The sequence below is a fragment of the Mustela putorius genome, unplaced genomic scaffold (assembly GCF_011764305.1).
Source record: "Mustela putorius furo isolate JIRA1106 unplaced genomic scaffold, ASM1176430v1.1 tig00000253_pilon_pilon_pilon, whole genome shotgun sequence".
NCBI classification, from domain to species: Eukaryota; Metazoa; Chordata; class Mammalia; order Carnivora; family Mustelidae; genus Mustela; species Mustela putorius.
In genome coordinates, this window is record NW_025421329.1 from 9,762,531 (window position 1) to 9,773,238 (window position 10,708).

The window sequence follows — 10,708 nt, forward strand, 5'->3', positions numbered from 1 at the left end:
TCAGTCTTGGGCAGATGCTTTAACCCATGGATCCCTGCTTTCGGTCCCAGCTGCTGGAATATATCCACCTGGCTTCTCAGTTGTGTGAGTCCTCAATTTTGCACCTTGAGAAAATTGTGTTCCTGCTCATTATTCCCTTAAGAAGGGTTCAACACCCAAACTTTGACTTTTCTACTCCAAGCCCTTGAAAGTTTAGAAGGAAAACTCTCAAGAGGAAATAGGTCACGACACTCAAAATGATGAACTTGAAAACTCTGATGAATTGGTCAAGTTTACAAGTCCTCTAATTCTATGGCAGACTCTGACAATTGTCATCAGTTTAGAGGAAGGAAGGGTTTCAGTGATCATGTAGTCCAGGTTTGTCAGCCCTAAATGTACAGGAGAGGAAAATTCTGGGACCAGGTGTCATGCTGTTTATAAAGTTCCCCAGGTGATTCTAACATGGAGGCAGGGTTAAGAACATGGAAGTATTCCAAACTTCCCAGACTATAGGGCAAGCTAAGAGGCCTCAAGGATCCCAGCAAAGTGTAGATAAGTGGGCCACAGTCACCTAAGAAGAAACTCATGGTAAATTAACCAGGTCAGCATTTTCACTAGTCTAAGAATTCCATAGCCCTACTATAAGAGAGCAATAAAGTACACCAATGAAATCCATCTTCTTGATTTGCATCTTCTTAAGAGGCTGCTTGACTACCACTTGCCCAAAAAAGTCCATAAATTTCTAGGATAAATTTATGCCAAATCTAAGTATTCAGCAACAAAGTCATGGAGAAAGCATGAGTCATGTGAAAGAAATTCAACTCTATCGTACTTCACTGAGGACAGGGCACAGGGAAGGAGAATATTCATTGTTTTGTTTTGTTTTACCTCTCCTTGGTCTACCAAAAAAAAAAAAAAAAAAAATCAGCACGGCTTACAACCAGGATACACACACACATTTACACACAATACATTAGGAAAGACGATGTGATGAAATGGAAATAGAGATAATGAATCAAGAACAGGAAAACATTTTAAAGGACAAAAATGCATATACAGAGACACTGAATGAATAAAGAAACATTATTTATGGATGCCTTAGACTGAAGAAACATAATACCTAAATATTTATTAAAGGGGTTTAATTAAACAAATTATGAAAGGTCAGTGAGATAAAAAATGAGGTGACTCTCTTTGTGATGATAAGGAGAAATTTCCAAGACAAGTTGAAACAAATAGAAGTTCAGACTAGAGCACAGAGCTTGCTACCGCGTCCAGAAGAGGTAATGCCAGGAGCAGACACTGCCTCTGGGGGTGGTTTCAGGATGGGCAGGGACAGGAGGGAGTTGACATTCCTAATAGACCTTTTTGGTCTACTGGAATCTTTTGTACTATATACATTCCTTTTTCCCAATAAAAAAAAAAATCACCCTAAAACTATTATTTAAAAGAAATACATAATTTTTAGAGAAATAGAAATTCAAACCTAAGGAAAGGAAAAAAAAAACTAACTAACTTAAAACCATGAAGCCCTAAACACAATTTAATTAATTTATTTTATTTTATTTTATTTTTTTTGGATAATAATTCTTTAAATCTTTTTGCAAATTCATATTTAAATTCTAGTTAGTGAACATACAGTGGAATATTGGTTTCAGGAGTAGAATTCAATGATTCATCACTTATGTACACACCCAGCGCTCATCACAACAAGTGCCCTCCTTAATGCCCATCACCCATCTAGCCCATCCCCCACCTCCCTTCATCAACCTTCAGTTAAGAGTCTTTTATGTTGTGTTTTTTTTGAAGAGTTTCTTACGGTCTGTTTCCCTTCTCTCTCTCTCTCTCTCTCTTTTTTTTCCCATCCCATATGTTCATCTGTTTGTTTCTTAAATTTCACATATGCATGAAATTATATGGTATTTGTCTTTCTCTTACTGACATTTCATTTAGCATAATATAGTCTAGCGCCATCCATGTCATCACAAATGGCAAGATTTCACTCTTTTTGATGGCTGAAAAATACTACATAGTATTCAGCCATCAAAAAGATACATATATATGTATATGTGTGTGTGTGTGTGTGTGTGTGTGTATATATATATATATATATATATATATATATATATATATACCAACCCCAACTTTTCATCCATTCATTAGTTGATGGACATTTGGGCTCTCTCCATAGTTTGGCTACTGTTAATAGTGCTGCCATAATCATCAGGGCTGAACACAATATTTTAAAGCTGTCTCCTGATCTGTGACAAAAGGAAGGGAAGAGGTGAACTTACAAAAAGCCACCTGAACATTAAGGAATAACTTTCTCAGCCTGGGTCTGGATTGCTCAGACAAGGCTAGAAACTGTCAGATTGTGTGGGCAGCAACCATTCTCCCCAGAACAGCCAGAACCCACGACCCTGGTGTGACCTCCTACTTAGGACAGTCTCTTTCAAACCAAGAGCCTGAGTCTTCATGGTGTCAATCTCTGATCACAGCATGGCTGACCCAGACACATTCTCTTAAGACAAGGCCACCACACAGCCCCATCCAGGTGTCCCATCTCCCCATCCAGGTGTCCTACCTCCTTCTATACTTTACTGCATGATGAAGAGACTGCCTCACCTTTTGTGCTGGTCACATGCTGTGGTGCCGACTACAGATAACACTAACTTGATGCAGGAGCCCTTCCCTAGAGAGAAAATACTGTCTGCATTTTCAGTGCTGGAAATTTTAGGCGGAATAACACTTTGAAAGACTCAACTATAGAATCTTCCAGCAGCGACCCATTAAATCATACCATATAAACAGACTCCTGAATCTCCATCTTGGGTCCATTCTGTACACACATAAGTGTCATGCTAATTTGGAAGACTGGAAGATATTGATTTCTGTATTTTTCTCTGGTGCCTCTCCCTTTTACTTTCCCCACTTAAGCTGATAGACAAGCCCCATGCTTCCTTATATTGGGGGAGATTTGTGGTAGGGAAAAAGAAGAATTTGTCTTCAAAAGACTTCAGTTACCTAATTTTGCTTGCCCAAGGCCTAAGCAGGTCAGATGTTGCATTCAGTGCTGGGGAGATGAGAGAAGAGCAGTGGAGACTCTGTCCCAGGCTGGCCAGGAGGGCGAAGGGAAGTGCTGGCCTCAGTTGAAAGGCTGGCAAAGCCCAGCAGGGGTTACCCAGGAAAGTGTGGGATCGGAGCGCTGTGTGTGAGGAGTTTGGAGATCCAAACGCTGAGCTTAGGAATAACAGAGGTTAGCCACCCCTGCCTCAGCTGCCCCTTCCCCCTACAAGCTCTCCAAGAAGCTGTGAGGGGAGACCCCCACCCCAGTAATGCCAGGATGGTGTTTCACATGTATTTTGTTGGGGGCAGGGGTTCTGAGTCAGAATGGTGTGATTTGAAGGGCTAGAGATAATTTTATTTCTTGCATACCTGAGTATGTGGGCTGCATATCCTGCCAGCAACTCATAACTTCCCAAGCACTGTTCCAGAACAAGTCTGATAACCTCTTGTACACTGACGCTGACTAAGTAGAATTAAACAGAAAGAGAGAGAGAGAGAGATTTTGAAAGTGAGTCCTCTTCTCCTCATGGCATATTTTCACCATGAAAAAGGCAGAAATGGGGCAAGTCCACATTCCTCCTGAACCCTCTTTCCTGCTATTGTTCAGCGGCTGCTCCCTTTCTCCATTGCATTTTCTTTTGTTTTAGAAAATAGGAGAGGCTCCAAAGCAGAGTTGAAAAAGACTCCACAAGAGGGTCCCTGCCTCACCTGCCCTGTGTCCTCCTCCTTGGCGTGGACCCAGGTTTGGAGAATGAAGGACCGTGTGCTTTCTGGCCTTCCACCAATGTGTTTGACCTGCAGGGATCACATCAATCCTCGCGGAAGAAACCCTGGGTCTTCCAAATACAGCCAGCTGTCTGAGGAAGCTGAGAACACCCCGGGGGGCCTTGTGAAGTACACCTCCACCAAGAGGAAAATGCACATTTCCCAGTGGCGAGAACTGATAAGCCGGTGGCTCTCACGGCTCACAAGGAAGGAGCTGGATAGGGTCACAGAGAGTGACATTCAGGGAACAGAGAGGTCCTACTCACAACGCTGGACTATTCTCAAGAGAAACCATAAAGAGAGGTCCTACTCACAACGCTGGACTGTTCTCAAGAGAAACCATAAAGAGAGGTCCTACTCACAACACTGGACTGTTCTCAAGAGAAATCATAAAGCGCCTCAATACGGCAGCTGCAGATAAGGTCATGTGGTCTCACTGTCATCCCGTCTTTGCAGGAGTGTTGTGACAAAAAGCAAACCTGCTGAGAAAGGCAGAGATTAAATACCAACTGCATCCCTCACAAAAGAAAATAGAAACTTTGCTGTCAGCTCCAAAAATGACTGTACAGAAGTGAACACTGTCCTATGCTGGATGCTGGTGGGAGTGGGGATGGAGAAGGGAGGTAGATTTGGGAACACATACCTCTCTGTATGTCTGCCTTCCAGGCTAATGGGGTTAAAGGCCACCATTTTTCACTTTCCCTGATTAGGCGCTGTAGCTGGGAGCACTCCCTGCCCCCACAACCCAGCCTCTGCAGAACTAACATGTGGAACCCATGGGACAGGCAGCTAAGAACGGAGCAGGGAGCACTTGCTCCCACCGCCCTGGCCACACGCACCCACCATGCAGCCTCTATCAAGGTATGGGGTGGACAAGTAATCACACCCTGGGGGCAAAAGGCCATCTAAAAACTTGTCTTGTTTGGTAGCACATAGTTTTTTGTTTTTGTTTTTCCCTAAGTAATTGCCGAATAATTTCTTGTAAAACATGAATTGAGGTCAAGTTGTAGAATCTAACAGAATGGGGCCCATATTCCCCACATACCCACAATCATGTGGGACTAAAGATAGGGACAAGCTCCCCAGTTGGCCATAGTCCCCAACACTCCCTATTGCACCACTACTTTGGCCCATGTTGCTCTCTTACATTTGCCTGGTCTCTAGGGTTTTGGAGCTGTGACCTCTGGGAGGATAAAGTCAAAAGACCTTTCAAGGCCAGTCTTTGCTATGACCCGGTTGGATGCCTCTTCCGGCATTCATGTAACCACTCTGAACTTTAGGTTCCTTCTCTCCAAAATAAGTCATGATATCTTCTACTGGTAACTCGTAAAGAAGGGGTGAGACTAACTGGAATGGTGCTTGAATTTTTTTTTTTTTTAATTACAAGTAGCATATAAATCTGGAAGAGTGGGCCAGCCACCTTCCTTTACCTCCTATTAGCTGTTTTGCAGGTCAGCTGAACAAGAGTCTTTTCTCCCAATAAAATGCTATCATATTCGTCCATGTCTGTACACAGAGTGGCTTGGAACATACCCAGCTGGGCAAGACAAAGCTCCAGTCGTTGGGAGACGCTGAAACGGAAAGAAGAACAAGGAAATAGCTCATTTGTAACCTTGTTACCACCCTTCCTCCAGCCCCTCCCTCATGGGCCTTCATGCCGATTACCTCTGCTCAGAGAATGAAATGTCATCACTTAAAGCTCTCAAGTATCAAAGCTGTAATTTCCTTTGCTGTTTGGGTTGATAGACTATGATCCTCTTTTTAAAAAAATATTTCTCTATTCGTTTTTAGATAGAGAGAGTGCGAACAGGGGGAAGGGCAAAGGGAGAGGGGAGAGAGAGAGAAGCAGACTCCCCACAGAGCACAGAGCCAGATGCAGGGCTTCATCGCATGACGCTGAGATCACGGCCTGAGACAAACCTAGAGTCAGACACTGAACCACCCAAGCATCCCTAGATGACGACCCTATTATGTTGGACTCCTTAAAGGCTATCCGTACATACCGGGATTCTGAAGAATCTTTGCAAAATTTGTTTTCTCAAAGGAAAATGTGGAGCCTCCCATTGAGAGGATTCTGAATTTCTCAGCCGGGGTGAAGACGCTCCCTTGGTGCCTGGGGCTGGCAGGATCTGTCCCCGCCCCAGATGTCTGTCTTCCACCCTCATGCCACATAAACATCGTTTGTCTAACCCGGCCATTTGATCACCGCAAGATAAACACTGTGAGAAATGAATGTGCAGCAACCCTTCCCCCAATTCTCATCCTGGTCCAGGGAAAAAAGGTCAACAGAAGTAGGAGCAAGATGATAGCTGATTATGTTGGTTCAGCTGACACTGTTAGAGAAGGCAGTAGGTTCAATAGTGAAGGGGGTTGTCTCAAGTGGGGAGAGGCTTGGCCCCTTGGTGCTCTGAGGAGGAGGAGGTCAGCTACTCCTTTTTAAACCTACTCCGGAGCTTCTCTGGCCATCTCAAACATAGAGAACATGCAAGAAACATACTAGCATGATCTCTAGCAATAGACACACTAGCATATGTACTCAATACCCATACCAATGCTGGGTCAGGCATTCAGATACATTCCTAGGCCAGATTTAAGCTCTAGCTGTCCCTTGACACCCAGAAAAAGTTCCTTCAGCCTTCCCTTCCCTGATCTGTGGGAAGTCCTCAACCAGGCTCTGCAAATTTCTGTGAACCAATGTTCTTTCAAGCACTTCTACTTGGGGGCATTATTTTCCAGTCCTCACTGTTTTCATATTTGGTCTCCATGTCATTGCTCCTTGGGGAAACTCAAGCCTACACTTTAATTTCATCAACACACACATGCACACGCACACATTTATGTCAAGGAGGGGACACTTCAACACATGTTTTGGGCATAAAAGGACTTGCATGGAGAACTACAAACAACATCAGCTGGTTGTGCTCTTCACATCCTTTCAATCCGCTGTACAACCTGCTGTTCATGTTCCTAATACCTCTTTTGTACTTTTGGGGCTTCTTTCTTTTTCTTTCTTTCTTTCTTTCTTTCTTTCTTTCTTTCTTTCTTCCTTCCTTCCTTCCTTCCTTCCTTCCTTCCTTCTTTCCTTTTCTTCTTCTTCTTCTTCTTTTTTTTTTTTTTTTTTTTAGGATTTTATTTATTTGACAGAGAGAGACCTAAAGAAAGAGGGAACACAAGCCAGAGAGTGGGAGAGGGAGAAGCAGGCTTCCTGCTCAGCAGGGAACCCCACAAGGGCTGGTTCCCAGGACCCTGGAATCATGACCTGAGCTGAAGGCAGACACTTAATGACTGAGCCACCCTGGTGCCCTGTTTCTTTTCTAGTGCAAAGCAGGTTAAGCTAAACACTGGCACGGTGGTCCTGGCCAGCCCATTCCCTCCCCTTTTGTCCTCAGGAGCCCACCAAGACATTTTCTTATAACAAAAGTAATTCCCTCCCCATGAAGAATTATGGTTTAGGCTCTTAGAATGGTGTTTCATGTCACCACTGTCCATAGTGGAGACCCTCCTTTCCACCTCTTAATCCTATTCTTTTGAGTGGCTGCTAGTTTTTCTAAATTTTGGCTTTCAGAACTGAGAAAGACATGAAATGACTATTTTACCCTAGAAATGAAAAATGGAGTCTTTTTCTTCTACCTATGGGCACTGCCAGGTGTCTCTCTAAAACGTAAAACCAAGAAGCAGACTATGTAAATCTCTCCCAAACATGGGTCAACTTGTGCTATTAAAGTGGGACATGACTGGGTGGCTCAGTTGGTTAAGGGTATGACTCTTGTTTTTGGCCCATGTCCTGAGCTCAGGGTCCTGAAATCGAGCCCGCTGTTGGGCTCTGTGCCCAGCAGAGAGTCTGCTGGAGACTCTCTCTCCTTCTCCCTCTCCCTTTGCCCCTCTCTCTGCTCCTGCATTCTGTCTCTCTCAAATAAAATAAGCAACTCATTTCAAATATATACAAATAAATAAAGTATATCACATATCTATGGTTTATGTCTTTGTTTTGGTCCTCCCAAACAGGCCCTAAGACAAGGACTTGGATCCAAGTAGTTTATTAGGGAAGTGATCCTGAGATATTGGGGAAGTAAGATGAGAAGGAGGAAAGGCTGTTCAAAAGGTAGGCTCAAGGCAGTGACCTCTGGAAGCTATGGAGTCCAATCCTTGCTGACCCAAGAGCCTGTGCAGGCAGACATGGCTTAGAGTTGTCCAGGGAAGGGCAAGCACAGACAGCATCAACCCAGCACAAGCTGGTTGGCAAGTGGCCTTAGCTGTGGACCTAGGGAATACGGGCTGGACACCAACTCCCTCTGCTACAGAGAACTAAGGGGATTTCTTTTCCCAGTATAATTAGCAGAGTGCCTATCACGTACATACTGTATATATTATTACTTTATTTGAGTCCTCCAGAAAATCTATGCAGTTAGTGTTCTCCCTGTTTGAGAAGAAGATGCCTGGAGGGTCAGGCATTTAAGCACCATGCCATGGCTATGCAGCTGATTCTCGAACAGGAACAGGGTTCAACTCTTACATCTGATTCTGGAGGACAGTCTTGAGAAATGGCCATCACAAATTCCCTCCTAATAAGTACACGCAGTGACATTCATCAAGATATGTATGGTGTCCACCACCACCCTAAATCTGTGCTGGCCCATCACTACTTTGACCAACACTATGTGGCAGGGTTAACACCATCTCAGTCCTGGGATGAAGACCTACTTGGTTCACAGCCTCCCATTTCTCTCATGAAGTCAGACACCAGGAAGAACGTGGGCCACCCTGAAACCGCCATTCTGTGAGGAAGCTCCAATTAGCTTCATGGAGAGAGGCAGTCACGTAAACAAAGAGTTCCTCGGCCCTCCAGCCCAGCCCAGAGGCCAGAGGAACATACCACATGAGTGCCTTCTGGCAGTGCTGTGAGGAACAGAACCACCCGGCTGAGCCAAGTCAGCCCACAGCACTGTGGAAAGCAACAAACCATCCCTGTTTTAAGCCACAACATTTTGTCATGGTCTATTCACTGAATAATGTCATTTTCTTTTCCACAGCCACAGTATGTATGTACCTTGGATAAGTGGAATCATTTTTAAGATAAAAAACAATTAAATAAAAAGGGTTTGAGAGGAAAATCTTAAGATTTCTCTCAGGCATCATGTAATGTTGAAGCCATTCCTGGGGAATGATTTCCCTGTCGCTATGGAACGGGCAGTGATGCACAAGCAGGTTGCAAATGGGAGCACAGCAGGATGTGTAGGCTTAAGGCCTGACCCTGTTCTGAGCCTAGCCTAGTTCATCAGTGTGCCCATGTGCCTTGGATTTGCCTCACTCTGTCTCCACGAACATATCTAGATACATCAGCTTCTTCCTAGAAATTATTTGGGTTCTCCAAATTAGGAAAATAACAGAATACTAAAAGAACAAATAGTTCTCTAGTTTAGAACATATTTGACTGTCTACTCTGTGCCCATTGCCAGGGACCGAGGAGTGAACAAGTAAACAAGGTTTTTACCATCACAGAGACAGGGAGAGGGTCAGTAAACACATAATTACATAACTAACAATCTAGCACTGAGTTATTCTAATTAAATAGGATAAAATGTCAGTCCAGTCCAGCCTGGGAAGAGGAAGAAATCTTCTCAGACTAAGAAATACTTACACGGATGCTTAGCAAATCAATAGGAACTGGCAGGTAGAAGGTGGACACTGGGAGCCATGGATGTGAAGTCAGGAGTGTCAGGTGTAGGAAGCAGTGTGTACACAGGCCCTGTGGCAGGAAAGTGCTGACTTGGTTAGATAAAACTGACGGTTATCAGTAAGACCAAAACAGGGCTAGCAAGAAATCAAGAGATGAAAAATAAGGCTTAGGAGGTAGGCAAGGTCTTACAGGTTAACGTGAAGGTTAGGATAATATTCTCAGAACCATGGAGAACCCTGAGGGCTCTGAGTTCAGGAATGGCATTTTCCAATCTGTTTTAAAAGAGGATGGAGCTAGAGTATTAATATTACCCCCTGGATATTTTGGTTCAGTTTTCAACTATTATTCCTCTGAAGTTATAGTAAATAAAATACACACACACACACACACACACACACATATTATTTCTTATGTATTTATGTATGTATGTATTTATTTTTAAAAATACTGCTTGGTTTGCATCCATTATTAACCCTTGTTTCCGGGGCTCTCACCAAGGCTTGAACGGAAGAGAAACGAGGTATAGGCACTTTGACGGTCTCTGCCCCCAACTGCCACATGGGGGCAGCACTTCACTATGGTCATTACTGCAGGGTCAACCAGAGCACTGCGGATGCTGCTGAAGGGGCAGATCCTGAAATGCCAGGGAGACTTGGTCTTCCAGAAGACTACAGCCACTCTGCGACACACTTTATCACTCAGGCCTCCAGGATGTGCTCTAGTCCTCGTTCCTGTCTCTGACAGAGTCCACCCCAAGATGACCCCTCTGGAATCTTCATTTTGGCTCTCTCCTCGGGCCTCAGAGGTGTGAGACTGCTCCCAACAAAGGCTTATGCTCCAGGGCCTGGGCTGATCCCGGTGCTCCAGCCAGTGGCTCTTGAAAAGAGAGGCCTGACGCTCACCCACCTCACTGGTCCCACGGCAGCACCCCGAGACCCTTTGGGACCCTGCTAAGGCCCCGAGGCACTGCACTACTTCAAAGGAACTGAGATGTCGGCAAAGTGTCTTGTTCACAATGCTACACACAAAGAAGAAACGATGGCAGATGCCAGGCTCATACCCAGAATGCACATTTGTATTAAATCTCTGTAACAAGGGCGCCTGGGTGGCTCAGTGGGTTAAAGCCTCTGCTTTCGGCTCAGGTCATGGTCCCAGTGTCCTGGGATCGAGCCCCGTGTCGGGCTCTCTGCTCAGCGGAGAGCCTGCTTCCTCCTCTCTCTC

The 10,708-nt window shown here is 44.6% G+C and overlaps 1 long non-coding RNA gene across 1 annotated transcript; it reads right to left on the reverse strand.

The window, feature by feature from the left end:
• Positions 1-2,161: 2,161 nt before the first annotated feature.
• LOC123391603 lies at positions 2,162-5,968 on the reverse strand. Its single transcript, XR_006606303.1, has 3 exons — positions 5,814-5,968; positions 5,241-5,381; positions 2,162-4,289 (listed from the first exon to the last, which is right to left on the reverse strand). It is a non-coding gene; the product is annotated as an uncharacterized LOC123391603 (long non-coding RNA).
• Positions 5,969-10,708: the final 4,740 nt, after the last annotated feature.